The sequence below is a fragment of the Schistocerca serialis genome, chromosome 1, assembly GCF_023864345.2.
Source record: "Schistocerca serialis cubense isolate TAMUIC-IGC-003099 chromosome 1, iqSchSeri2.2, whole genome shotgun sequence".
Classification (NCBI taxonomy): domain Eukaryota; kingdom Metazoa; phylum Arthropoda; class Insecta; order Orthoptera; family Acrididae; genus Schistocerca; species Schistocerca serialis.
The window spans coordinates 1,038,224,654-1,038,238,402 of record NC_064638.1 but is presented as its reverse complement, the minus strand read 5'-3'; positions in this window follow the sequence as shown (position 1 = coordinate 1,038,238,402).

Genomic DNA, 13,749 nt, shown 5'->3' with positions numbered 1-13,749 from the left:
GGAAACGAGAACGCTACCGCACGACCACGAGCTGCGGACTTTTTAACTTTTTCGGTGCACTTGATTGTGTTGCCAGGTCTGTGTTTTAATTCGTTTGCCACAACAGCATCCATTCCTAGTACACCAAAATGGAAGTGTCCTGAAAGCATCAAATTTTGAGATGTAATTTGTTCAAATTAGGGGCTATGTCTCCTGTTATTTTATATTCTTTCCTCATTCTTCATTTTTCTGTTTATAATAGACGATACCACATGAATATTTTACGTTGTATAATGTTCAGTTAGCGCATTTTATTTGTAAGTGTCCGCTACATTACAGAATAAATACACTCCTGGAAATTGAAATAAGAACACCGTGAATTCATTGTCCCAGGAAGGGGAAACTTTATTGACACATTCCTGGGGTCAGATACATCACATGATCACACTGACAGAACCACAGGCACATAGACACAGGCAACAGAGTATGCACAATGTCGGCACTAGTACAGTGTATATCCACCTTTCAAAGCAATGCAGGCTGCTATTCTCCCATGGAGACGATCGTAGAGATGCTGGATGTAGTCCTGTGGAACGGCTTGCCATGCCATTTCCACCTGGCGCCTCAGTTGGACCAGCGTTCGTGCTGGACGTGCAGACCACGTGAGACGACGCTTCATCCAGTCCCAAACATGCTCAATGGGGGACAGATCCGGAGATCTTGTTGGCCAGGGTAGTTGACTTACACCTTCTAGAGCACGTTGGGTGGCACGGGATACATGCGGACGTGCATTGTCCTGTTGGAACAGCAAGTTCCCTTGCCGGTCTAGGAATGGTAGAACGATGGGTTCGATGACGGTTTGGATGTACCGTGCACTATTCAGTGTCCCCTCGACGATCACCAGTGGTGTACGGCCAGTGTAGGAGATCGCTCCCCACACCATGATGCCGGGTGTTGGCCCTGTGTGCCTCGGTCGTATGCAGTCCTGATTGTGGCGCTCACCTGCACGGCGCCAAACACGCATACGACCATCATTGGCACCAAGGCTGAAGCGACTCTCATCGCTGAAGACGACACGTCTCCATTCGTCCCTCCATTCACGCTTGTCGCGACACCACTGGAGGCGGGCTGCACGATGTTGGGGCGTGAGCGGAAGACGGCCTAACGGTGTGCGGGACCGTAGCCCAGCTTCATGGAGACGGTTGCGAATGGTCCTCGCCGATACCCCAGGAGCAACAGTGTCCCTAATTTGCTGGGAAGTGGCGGTGCGGTCCCCTACGGCACTGCGTAGGATCCTACGGTCTTGGCGTGCATCCGTGCGTCGCTGCGGTCCGGTCCCAGGTCGACGGGCACGTGCACCCTCCGCCGACCACTGGCGACAACATCGTTGTACTGTGGAGACCTCACGCCCCACGTGTTGAGCAATTCGGCGGTACGTCCACCCGGCCTCCCGCATGCCCACTATACGCCCTCGCTCAAAGTCCGTCAACTGCACATACGGTTCACGTCCACGCTGTCGCGGCATGCTACCAGTGTTAAAGACTGCGATGGAGCTCCGTATGCCACGGCAAACTGGCTGACACTGACGGCGGCGGTGCACAAATGCTGCTCAGCTCGCGCCATTCGACGGCCAACATCGCGGTTCCTGGTGTGTCCGCTGTGCCGTGCGTGTGATCATTGCTTGTACAGCCCTCTCGCAGTGTCCGGAGCAAGTATGGTGGGTCTGACACACCGGTGTCAATGTGTTCTTTTTTCCATTTCCAGGAGTGTATTACCTACCCGCTTACTAGGCTGGCCACACGGATCAAAGCCGGTGTTTGGTGTCGCCAATCAGCCTCCTCCATCTTGCTTCGGTCTGTGTATTTTTCTTCAGCTAGACCCATCGTACTCATAACCTCACTGATCCCATCATTCAATTTCAGCTGTGGTCATCCCATTGGTCTGTCGCCTTTGACGTTTTCTTCCACCTCCTGCCTGGTGATCGCATGACGTACACATGCCGCTTCTATCTTATCTCTTTAATAACTGCCACGGAGTTCAGCGACTTGTACAACTCCTGCTGTACGGGGTTTTCCCTGCTTCTCCAATCGTCCCTATCGTCCACTGGTTCAAAAATCTGTCTCAGAGAATACTGTCAAATGTCAAGATATTTATATCTTTTTTTTGGTCTGAGTCCAGGTCTCCGCCCCAAATAGGACCACGGCTTATATGTACCACTGTCTTGTAGATCCTAAACTTCGTGGATCTCGTCAGAAGCATGGAGTTTCTGAATGCAAACATAACCTGTTTCCCGCTTGAGTTCTTGCCGTTATTTCCCGGTCTATCTCATTCCTTTCGCTGAGTATTGCCCCACATATCTGCGCTCTTTTACCCTTTCAAAGATTTTTACCATCCACATTTAAAGGTCTTTCACCGTTCTGTCTGCTCACTGCGAAGTATTTGGTCTTATCCGCATCTTCATGCTTGCTCTCGTTATCATTCGTCAACACTCTCACAATCTGAACCAGATCTTACTGATTCTGTGGTATTAAAACTATACCATTCGTTTAGGCCATGGTGCTCATCCATCTACCCAGCTGAATTACTGTCTAGACTTGTTACTGTTTTTAGTGCTCTTTCTAGTACATGATTAAACAGATGGGGGAATGGGTATCTCCCTGCCACAATCCTGTCCCCCACCTCAAACTTCTCCGACATCTTCCCACTCACTTCCACCGTGCATACTGTCTCTTGTATACGTGCTTGTGTTGGTTTTACTAGTTTTCTGGGAACTTGCACACTTTCCAATTCTTGACATACTGCTTGCCTGTCCAAATTTGCATGTGCTTTTTTCGAAGTTCATAAAAAGACAGTGAACAACTCTGCAAAATTCCCAGCTCTTTGATAACACTTGCCTTATCATATATAGTTGTAAACCTTGCTCGCTGGTATTCAGTTACATCCTCGACATACGGTGTTAGCCGCGTCGGCGACAGCATGTCCAGGATCTTATAAGCTGCACACAGTAAGGTAATTATTACATGAAATTACGATTATTAATTATTACCTGAAAAATACAAAGAATTGAATAAATGTTCAGCTTACGCTCCCCCTCCCCCCCCCCCCCCCCACACACACACAGTCACACACAGACCCTCTCTGTATCAAAACATTTCTCTGCAAAGTGATTAGAGCAAAAGTCGATTATTTTTAGGAACGGATCTTCCTTTTTTATTTTATGATACTAGGTTTTTAATACTCATTCATCGCCAGGTAAAACAAAATATTAAACAACCATATTCGTTCTTCAGACCATAGGTACTTACTAGTTTAGCTTTCTATCGTGTCTGCTTCAAAATGAGTACAATGATTTGGAAATCTGTATAATATGGAGATGATCACTCAGACAGTCGAATGTAAATCTTATCCTCGGATGGACGTTGCTCGAAATGTGTATACATTCAGTGGCTTGATAGGAGTGGTAAATTTACGTAGTGCACCTCCTTGCATATTTCGTACTTTATATACGATATAAGCTTAGATATAGATCGGGGCCAGCGCCATTGATGATAGTATTCCTTTACTGCTTACAGATTGACACGCGTCAATCGCTTATAGTGAACGGGATGTTAGTTTTATGTCACCACTGAGAGGCGAGCAAAGAAACAATGAAATACACTCATGCTCATAAATTATGGATAATGCTGATACATGGTGAAACAACGCTCTGGTGGTCGGTTTGCGGGTTTAAATCACCTCGGGGTATGACCATGCGGTGCATTTGACCTGCGGTCGTCGCACAGTGGCGCTGGCAGCAGTCCACATACGCAGAGGTGTGTTGGTGCATGTCAGAATACAGTGCAGCGAGTAAGTGAGCAGAGTTTTCAAACGTGCTAATAGTGACTGTGTGTTGAAAATGGCTCAAAGAACGCATATTGATGACGTTATGAGGGATAGGACTTCAGGGCTGGTCAAACACAGCAGGTCGTAGCACGGGCCATCCGTGTGCCACAAAGTGTGATCTCATGATTATGGTAACGATTCCAGCAGACAAGAAACGCGTCCAGGCGCTACAGTACGGGACGTCCACAGTGTACAACATCACAAGAAGACCGATATTTCACCATCAGTGCCCGCAGACGGCCACGGAGTACTGCAGGTAGCGTTGCTTGGGACCTTACCGCAGCCACTGGAACAGTTGTCTCCAGACACACAATCTACACACGACTGAACACGTGGTTTATTCACCCAGAGATCTGCAAGGTACATTCCACTGGCCCCTGGTCACAGGAGAGCCCGTAAAGCCTGGTGTCAAGAACACAGTACATGGTCATTGGAACAGGAGTCCCAGGTTATGTTCACGGACGTGTCCAAGTATAGTCTGAACATTCTCGCCGGGTTTTCATCTGGCGTGAACCAGGAACCAGATACCAACCTCTTAATGTCCTTGAAAGGGACCTGTATGGAGGTTGTGGTTTGATGGTGTTGGGTGGGATTATGATTGGTGCACATACACTCCTGCATGTCTTTGACAGAGGAACTGTAACAGGTCAGGTGTGTCGGGACGTCATTTTGCACCAGTATGTCCGCCTTTTCAGGGGTGCAGTGGGTCTCACCTTCCTCCTGATGGATGATAACTCACGCACCCACCGAGCTGCCATTGTGGAGGAGTACCTTGAAACAGAAGGCATCAGGCGACAAACCCCTAGGATACTTCAGGAGCTCCGACAGGCACTAGTGCAAGAATGGGAAGCTATACCCCAGCAGCTGCTCCACCACCTGATCCAGAGTATGCCAACCCGTTGTGCAGCCTCTCTACGTGTGCATGGTGATCATATCCCATATTGATGTTGGGGTACACGCGCAGGAAACGTGACGTTTTGTAGCACATGTGTTTCGGGACGGTTTTCTCAACTTATCACCAATACCGTGGACTTACAGATTTGTGTCGTGTGTGTTCCCTATGTGCCTATGATCTTAGCGACAGTTTTGTATAGTGCCACGTTGTGTGCCACTACATTCTGCAATTATCCTTAATTTATTAGCATGAGTGTATATGGGCTTGCTTGTCACAAATATTTATCTGTTTCTTCCGAAGATGTCACGATTTCCGAGGTTGGGATATGAGTGGGAGTTGAGAGCACATCTAGTATTTTCCGAATACATACTGGAGTGTCTCAGGTCAATATTCAGGGACATGACAAAAATGAACATTAGATGCAAAAAAGCCTATTAAACATGGACTACAAATTGCGTACCTTAAGAGCTATGAGCACTTCACCTTCGATATTGAGGACGAAGTATTCCTCCTGGGGCAGTCTGAATATTGACGTGGTTGTTATCTCAAAGACTGCGTAGAACCAATGGTAGACACCCCCCCCCCTCCCCCCGACCTCCTTTATTCCCGTGATACCTAGTGGTGAATATTGACTGTTATACAGTTTTTAAACTTAGTAGTTTTCAACGGTGCCTCGTGCTGTTTCTGGCGAAATAACGTTTTAATAAATTTCCGGGCACTTTCACCCACTATGTTTTTTAGAGTTGTTTGTGCGTTGAAGTCGTTTAGTAAATTTCATGCGGTAGCTTCAAATGACGTTTCTTATTATTTCTAATAAAATATTTCAGTAAAATTTTCACTCACTGTTTTACTTACGGTGAGTTCCAGTGGCCGCTTCAATTTTTGGTTTTAGCTAAGAAATTGTGTGGCGTTTTGGTGGTATTGGTATTAGTTGTGGTTTAGTTGTATTAGTAAAAATTGTTGCTTTCTCAGTAGAGAGAGAATTTCGTGACCAATATTGTTAGTTCTTTAAATAGTTCTACCGTTGTACATCTATATCTTCATGGATACTCTGCAAATCACATTTAAGTGCCTGGCAGAGAGTTCATCGAACCACCTTCACAATTCTCTACTATTCCAATCTCGTATAGCGCGCGGAAAGAACGAACACCTATATCTTTCCATACGAGCTCTGATTTCCCTTATTTTATCGTGGTGATCGTTTCTTCCTATGTAGGGTGGTGTCAAAAAAATATTTTCGCATTCGAAGGAGAAAGTTGGTGATTGGAATTTCGTGAGAAGATTCCGTCGCAACGAAAAACGCCTTTCTTTTAATGATGCCCAGCCCAAATCCTGTATCATTTCTGTGACACTCTCTCCCATATTTCACGATAATACAAAATATGGGAGGGAGTGTCACAGACTGAACTTAAGTAATGCAGACGTTTAGTTTTTTGAGTAACTGTTAAAATTTTACAGTGAGTGAGAAGCATGGGCTTTGTCGTAGGTTTCCAAGTAGTGGGTTGCGGTGTGGGATTTGTTCAAAGTATTTTCATTGGGAGGGGTGGGGGGGAGCGGGGGAATGCAGTGGAGAAGCCAGGGTCATGCTAGCGAGATCCACACTTGAAATGCAGAATTTGTAGCGGTAATAAGTTGACAGAGGAGCAGGAGCGTAAGATCTGTAATCTTCAGGTGCCGTTACTGATGCAAAGGAAAAACTAGACAGGTTGAGGAGGAAGAAGGGTGGAATAGGATATGAGAGTTGGTAAGAAGTCAGCTAGGACGAGGAGATATTCAGACAGTTGTACTTTGCGTATGAGCAATAGATTTGACCAACTGTCGAATGGAGAGAAATGTCTTGTAGCTGCAGATGTAGGAAACACGCAGCAGTCCTCAGCAGTTAGGAAGCCTAAGTCAGTTGCAAAGTCTAACAGAAAGAAGAAGGTTCTGTTGCTAGCTAGTTCGCATGATAGAGGTGTGGATCAGCAGTTGTAGGACGTGTTGGGAGTGAGTACCAGGTCACTAGCATTCTGAAGTCTAGCCCAGGGTTGGCTCAGGTGATGACAGCATAGGGAAGTTACGTAGGAATTTTACGAAAGAGGATCAGGTAGTGATTGTGGGTGGAATAGCGAATAATATTGATACGGACGGGGAATATAATGTAGTGGGTGACCTGCTAAATATAGCTACTCAAACTGGTAGCACTAATGTGCACTTCTTGCAAGTGTTTCAGAGTCATGATTGGCCTCATCTTAATGTTGCTGTTAGGCATGTTAATGTGGGGCTGCAGAAGGCACTGATGGCGGTGGGAATGCTTGAAATTGAAGTGATGCTATTTGAGTCTGTCAGTAGGTTGGGTTTCACTAGACACGGCCCGCACCTCAATTGATATGGGAAGGGGAGGCTGGCAAAGTTTATAGGTGACAGTGTAGTGGGTAGTGGTGCGATACTTCATGGAAAAATTCCTTTAGCAGCTGGTGCTAGAGCTGCACTTTATTTTAGATTGAAGTCAGCTGATAGGTATACCTGCTTAAAGGAAGTCCATCTATCAAAAGAATCACCTTCAGAGGCGGTCAGGTATCCAAGCAGAGAAAGAATTAGCGTTTTTCATCAAAATATGAAAGGTATTAGAGATAAAATTAGTGAACTACTTATAGATGTTGACTCTGACATTTTTGGTGTATCGGAGGACCACTTAAATAATTTGACAATTCAGAGGCTTCCTTTACCAGGATACAGATTATCAGGCTGTTTTTCAGGGAGTTATTTGCGGGGTGGGGGAGTGATCAAAAATGGTTCAAATGGCTCTGAGCACTACGGGACTCAACTGCTGTGGTCATAAGTCCCCTAGAACTTAGAACTACTTAAACCTAACTAACCTAAGGACATCACACACATCCATGCCCGAGGCAGGATTCGAACCTGCGACCGTAGCGGTCGTGCGGTTCCAGACTGTAGCGCCTTTAACCGCTCGGCCACTCCGGCCGGCGGGGGGAGTGATCATGTACGTAAAAAACAGCATTGCATTTGAGTTCGTAGAGGTATCACGGCACTGCACTAAACAGGTATTTGAATGTTGTGCAGGGGCAGTTGAATTTGTTGTTCTTGTTGTTGTGGTCTTCAGTCCTGAGACTGGTTTGATGCAGCTTTCCATGCTACTCTAACCTGTGTAAGCTTCTTCATCTCCAAGTACTTACTGCAACCTACATCCTTCTGAATCTGCCTAGTGTACTCATCTCGTGGTCTCCCTCTACGATTTTTACCCTTCACGCTGCCCTCCGATGCTAAATTCGTGATCTCCTGATGCCTCAGAACATGCCATACCAACCGGTCCCTTCTTCTTGTCAATTTGTGCCACAGACTCCTCTTCTCCCCAATTCTATTCAATACCTCCTCATTAGTTATGTGGTCTACCCATCTAATCTTCAGCATTCTTCTGTAGCACCACATTTCGAAAGCTTCTATTCTCTTCTTGTCCAAACTATTTATCGTCTATGTTTCACTTCCATACATGGCTACACTCCATACAAATATTTTCAGAAACGACTTCCTGACACTTAAATCTATGCACGATGTTAACAAATTTCTCTTCTTCAGAAACGCTTTCCTTGCCATTGCCAGTCTACATTTTATATCCTCTCTACTTCGACCATTATCAGTTATTCGCTCCCCAAATAGCAAAACTCCTTTACTACGTTAAGTGTCTCATTTCCTAATCTAATTCCCTCAGCATCATCCGACTTAATTCGACTACATTCCATTATCCTCATTTTGCTTTTGTTGATGTTCATCTTATATCCACCTTTCAAGACACTGTCCATTCTGTTCAACTGCTCTTCCAAGTCCTTTGCAGTCTCTGACAGAATTACAATGTCATCGGAAAACCTCAAAGTTTTTATTTCTTCTCCGAATTTTTCTTTTGTTTCCTTTACTGCTTGCTCAATATACAGATTGAATAACATCGGGGAGAGGCTAAAACCCTGTCTCAGCCCTTCCCAACCACTGCTTCCCTTTCTTGCCCCTCGACTCTTATAACTGCCATTCGGTTTCTGTACAAATTGTAAATAGCCTTTCCCTCCCTGTATTTTACACCTGCCATCTTTAGAATTTGAAAGAGAGTACTCCAGTCAATATTGTCAAAAGCTTTCTCTAAGTCAACAAATGCTAGAAACTTAGGTTTGCCTCTCCTTAATCTTTCTTCTAATGTTCCAACATTTCTACGGAATCCAAACTGATCTTACCTGAGGTCGGCTTCTACCAGTTTTTCCATTCGTCTGTAAAGAATTCGCCTTAGTATTTTGCAGCTGTGACTTATTAAACTGATAATTCGGTAATTTTCACATCTGTCAACATCTGCTTTCTTTGCGATTGGAATTATTATATTCTTCTTGAAGTCTGAGGGTATTTCACCTGTCTCATTCATCTTGCTCACCAGATGGTAGAGTTTTGTCGGGACTGGCTCTCCCAAGGCCGTCAGTAGTTCTAATGGAATGTTGTCTACTCCCGGGACCTTGTTTCGATTCAGGTCTTTCAGTGCTCTGTCAAACTCTTCACGCAGTATCGTATCTCCCATTTCATCTTCATCTACATCGTCTTCCATAATATTGTCCTCAAGAACATCGCCCTTGTATACATCCTCTTTATACTCCTTCCACCTTTCTGCTTCCCCTTCTTTGCTTAGAACTGGGTTTCCATCCGAGCTCTTGATATTCATACAAGTTATTCTCTTTTCTCCAAAGCTCTCTTTAATTTTCCTGTAGGCAGTACCTATCTTGCCCCTAGTGAGATAAGCCTCTGCATCCTTACATTTGTCCTCTAGCCATCCCTGCTTAGCCATTTTGCACTTCTTGTCGATCTCATTTTTGAGACGTTTGTATTCCTTTTTGCCTGTTTCATTTACTGCATTTTTATATTTTCTCCTTCAATCAATTAAATTCAGTATTTCTTCTGTTACCCAAGGATTTCTACTAGACCTCGTCTTTTATCTACTTGATCCCCTGCTGCCTTCACTACTTCATCCCTCAGAGCTACCCATTCTTCTTCTACTGTATTTCTTTCCCCCATTCCTGTCAATTGTTCCCGTATGCTCTCCCTGAAACTCTGTACAACCTCTGGTTCTTTCAGTTTATCCAGGTCCCATCTCCTTAAATTCCCATCTTTTTGCAGTTTCTTCAGTTTTAATCTACAATTCATAACCAATAGATTGTGGTCAGAATCCAATCTGCCCCTGGAAATGTCTTACAATTTAAAACCTGGTTCCTAAAACTCTGTCTTACCATTATATAATCTGATACCTTGTAGTTGAATTTAGTGATACTTAACTTCTAATTGTTGTTGTTTATAGGTCCTCTAACTCTGACCTCAGAGCATATCTGCTCAAGCTAGAGAGGGTTCCTGGTTCACTTTATGCGAAGTACGAAAAATTATTGTTAGGTGGTGACTTCAGTATTAATTTTGTGTGTGATTGTGCAAGGAAAAAAGATGTTCGAAGACCTACTAAACTCATATGATATGATGAAGACTGTTTTTTCCGACCAGGGTGCAGGGGAACAACAGCACAGTCAAATACAGTATTTGTATTCATTCTTAATTAGTAGATAGTCATTCTGTTAGTAAAAGGATGAATGGCCTTTCAGACCATGATGCACAAATTATAATACTAAAAGGTATTTGTACTTAAACCAGTATTATATGTAATTACGAACAATGTAGAAAAGCTTATCCAACGGTGATAGAGAGATTCTTAAACTTCGTTAAGGTACAAGAATAGAAGGATGTTTATAGTGCCGATAAGATAGATGACAAATATCTTGCTTTCCTTAATACGTTTCTCATACTCTTTGAGAGTTGCTTTCCATTAGAACGTTCTAAACAGGGTACTAGCAGCGAAAGGCAGCCTGGGTGGGTGGCTGACTGGAGGGTAAGGGTATCGTGTAGAACAAAGTGGGATTTATATCAAAATGTTAGAAGCAGTCACAATCAAGCTACAGTAGTGTATTAGAAACAATCTTGTAAGGTGCTTAAAATGCTATTAGGAAGGCAAAGAGTAGGTGGCACTCAAACAGAATAGCTAATTCACAGGATAAAATTAAGAGCACTGGGACAGTTGTGAAGGAAATGTCTGGTCAGTACCACAAAGTCGACGATATAAAGTTATTTCATAGCAAAAATATTTCTGTCATATACATGTACAGTACTTAACAATAATTTTCTGGGCATTGCTTGTGAATTAAATAAAACTTAGTTTCTACAGAGAATCACAATCTCTCTTGGAAAAAGCCTTTCCGTGACTGAATTATCAAATACTCCTCTGTGATACTGACAAGGAGAAGATTGAGCCAATAATTATATCACTGAAGACTAAGGACTCTCATCGATATGAGGGAGTGGTTAGCAGTGTATTAAAGAACAATGCTGCACATGTTAGCCCTGTACTTATTCATATTTTGTAATGTTTTCTTTAATAATGGTCAGTTTCCTTAACGATTACTCAACATAAAAAGGGAGAAAGGGATAATATAGGCAATTTTAGACCTATTTCCATGCCATTGGTGTTTACTAAAGTTACGGTATATTGATAATTTTTACTTATGGACCGTCTGACAGCAACTGAATAAAGCACAATTTTAGTGCCATAAGCGTTTCGCCTTTATTTTCTGCAAGGCATCATCAGTGGCCTCGAATATGTACGTAAGTTAGCTATTTAATTTACATTTTGTCACAATGCCTATAGGTTATAAACAGTTCTGGTGGTTGGTATTTCCTATTAAGTAGTACTGCTTTGAACTGTACTTACAGGTTGCGTGGGCAATTTCTTACATATTACGCTCCTGTTGCATTTTTGGTGTTGTTCTTCTTCTTATGAATGCCAATTTGCTGTTTTTTTCCCACACTCCACAGCACTATGAATTAAACGCTTGTTTCAATGCAGTGTTTTGGTTTCTGTTGCCGACTGTCAAATGTTTTTGCCAAAGATCGAATGTTATTACCAAACTTTCAAGTGCAATTATTGAAGTATCTGTGATCTGTTCGCATATGCGTTTGTTTGTGTATGTGTGTGTGTGTGTGTGTATTGGTGTGATATAATTTTTTCTGTGCTCTGTGTGTGTGTGTATTTTGGTATATATATATATTGTGGGCTGTGTGTGTGTGTGTGTGTGTGTGTGTGTGTGTGTGTGTGTGTGTGTGTGTGTGTGTGTGTGTGTGTCCAGATGGTGTGGGGAAGAGTATTTTTATTTTATGTTATCATTTCTTTTATGAAGTATAGTAGGGAGCCTGTGCTGATGTTTGTTTGTTCATTTATCACATTTTTGTTTTCTGCTACGGCTTTCTGGATGTGGAAGTTTTCTTGCGTTTGTATAAGATGTTTGTCATGGTTGCTTATTCTCATTATTTTCATTTCTTGTTCCATGTTTGTAGGATGATGGTTATGGTGTTTTAAATGCTCTGCAAATGTGGAATGGTTTGTTTCATACTTCCAACACCTGATATGTTCTTTGTATCTTGTTTCAAAATTCCTGCATGTCATGCCTATGTATACTGCATCACAACTTTGACATTCAAGTTTATATATTCCTGATTGTTGGAATTTGTCCCTCTTGGTAGCTGGCTGGCTTAGGTGTGATTGGAGGGTTTGCCCAGGCTTATATGCTATTTTGAAGCCCTGTCTCTTTAGGATGTTTGCAACCCTGTGTGTTACTTTATGTGTGTAGGTCATTGTGTGTGTTTGTTGAGTGTGTTTGTAAGTTTTCAGCTTGTGAGTTCTTTTGTATTCTTGAAATGTTGTGTTTGTTTTGTATTTGTGTTTTTATTTTTTGATTGAGCCTGTGTACCACATGTGTGTCATACCCGTTGTTCCTAGCTATTTGTATGATTGTACTCATTTCTTGTTCATAGTTTCATGTGTCTTAGTGCTGCAAGTTTCTGGCTGTGGGGGTGGGTGGATGTGGAATGTATTATTGTGTCTGTGGCTGTTGGTTTTCTAAAGATGTTAAATGTATGTTTGCCATTTTCTTTTTTTATTGTAATGTCAAGAAAATTTATTTGATTTTCTGTTTCTTTTTCAAGTGCAAATTTTATGTTCTGATGAGCTTTGTTTATTTCTGAATGGACTTCATCTATTTTTTCACTTGTCTCATCTACCAGACAAATAATGTCATCCACTTATCTGTACCAATATATGATTTTGAAACTTTCATTAGTGGTTATCTTTTCAAATATCTGATTTTCTAGGTGACTGATGAAAATGTTTGCTAGTGTTCCTGATATTGGGGATCCCATGGGCAGTCCATCACTTTGTAGATAATATTCATTCTCAAACTGAAAGTAGTTTTGTTCATTTGTCAGTCTGAGCATATCTGTTATTTCTTTTATTGCGTCTGTGGTGAGGTTGTTGTGAGATGAGAGATTTTGTTCTATGATTTCTATTGTTTCTGTGATAGGGATGGAGGTATACATATTTTCTATATCGAATGAAATCAGTGATGCTGTGTGTGGTATCTGTTTTTCTTCCATTAGGTTTCCTGTGTTTATCACTGTTCTGTTGTTTTCTACTTTATAGTGTTTTGTAACTAACTTTTGGAGGTGTTTGGCTATGTGGTATGTTGGGGCTTTCTTGAAGTTGATAACAGCTCTTATTGGCATTCCGTCTTTATGTACTTTTGGTTGACTGCGGAGTGTTGGTGCTTGTGGGTTTTTCTGTGTTATGTAGTATTTCTGTTTGTATGTGAGTGTGTGTTCAATGTTTTTCAGTGTTCGTTTCACATTTGCCTGGAATCGTGTAGTTGGATCTGACTTCAGTTTTTGTATGGCAATGGTGTTTATGTATTCCTTGGTTTTTGTGATGTATTGCTCTCTATCCATGAGTACTGTTATCTTTCCCTTGTCTGCTCTTGTTGTTAATATGTTATTGTTTGTTAACTTTTGTTTTAACCTTTTCATAGTGGCTGCTTCTATTTGGTTGTTCTTATTGTGTGTCAGCTGTGTTTGTTTTATTATGCCTTTTATTTCTTCTT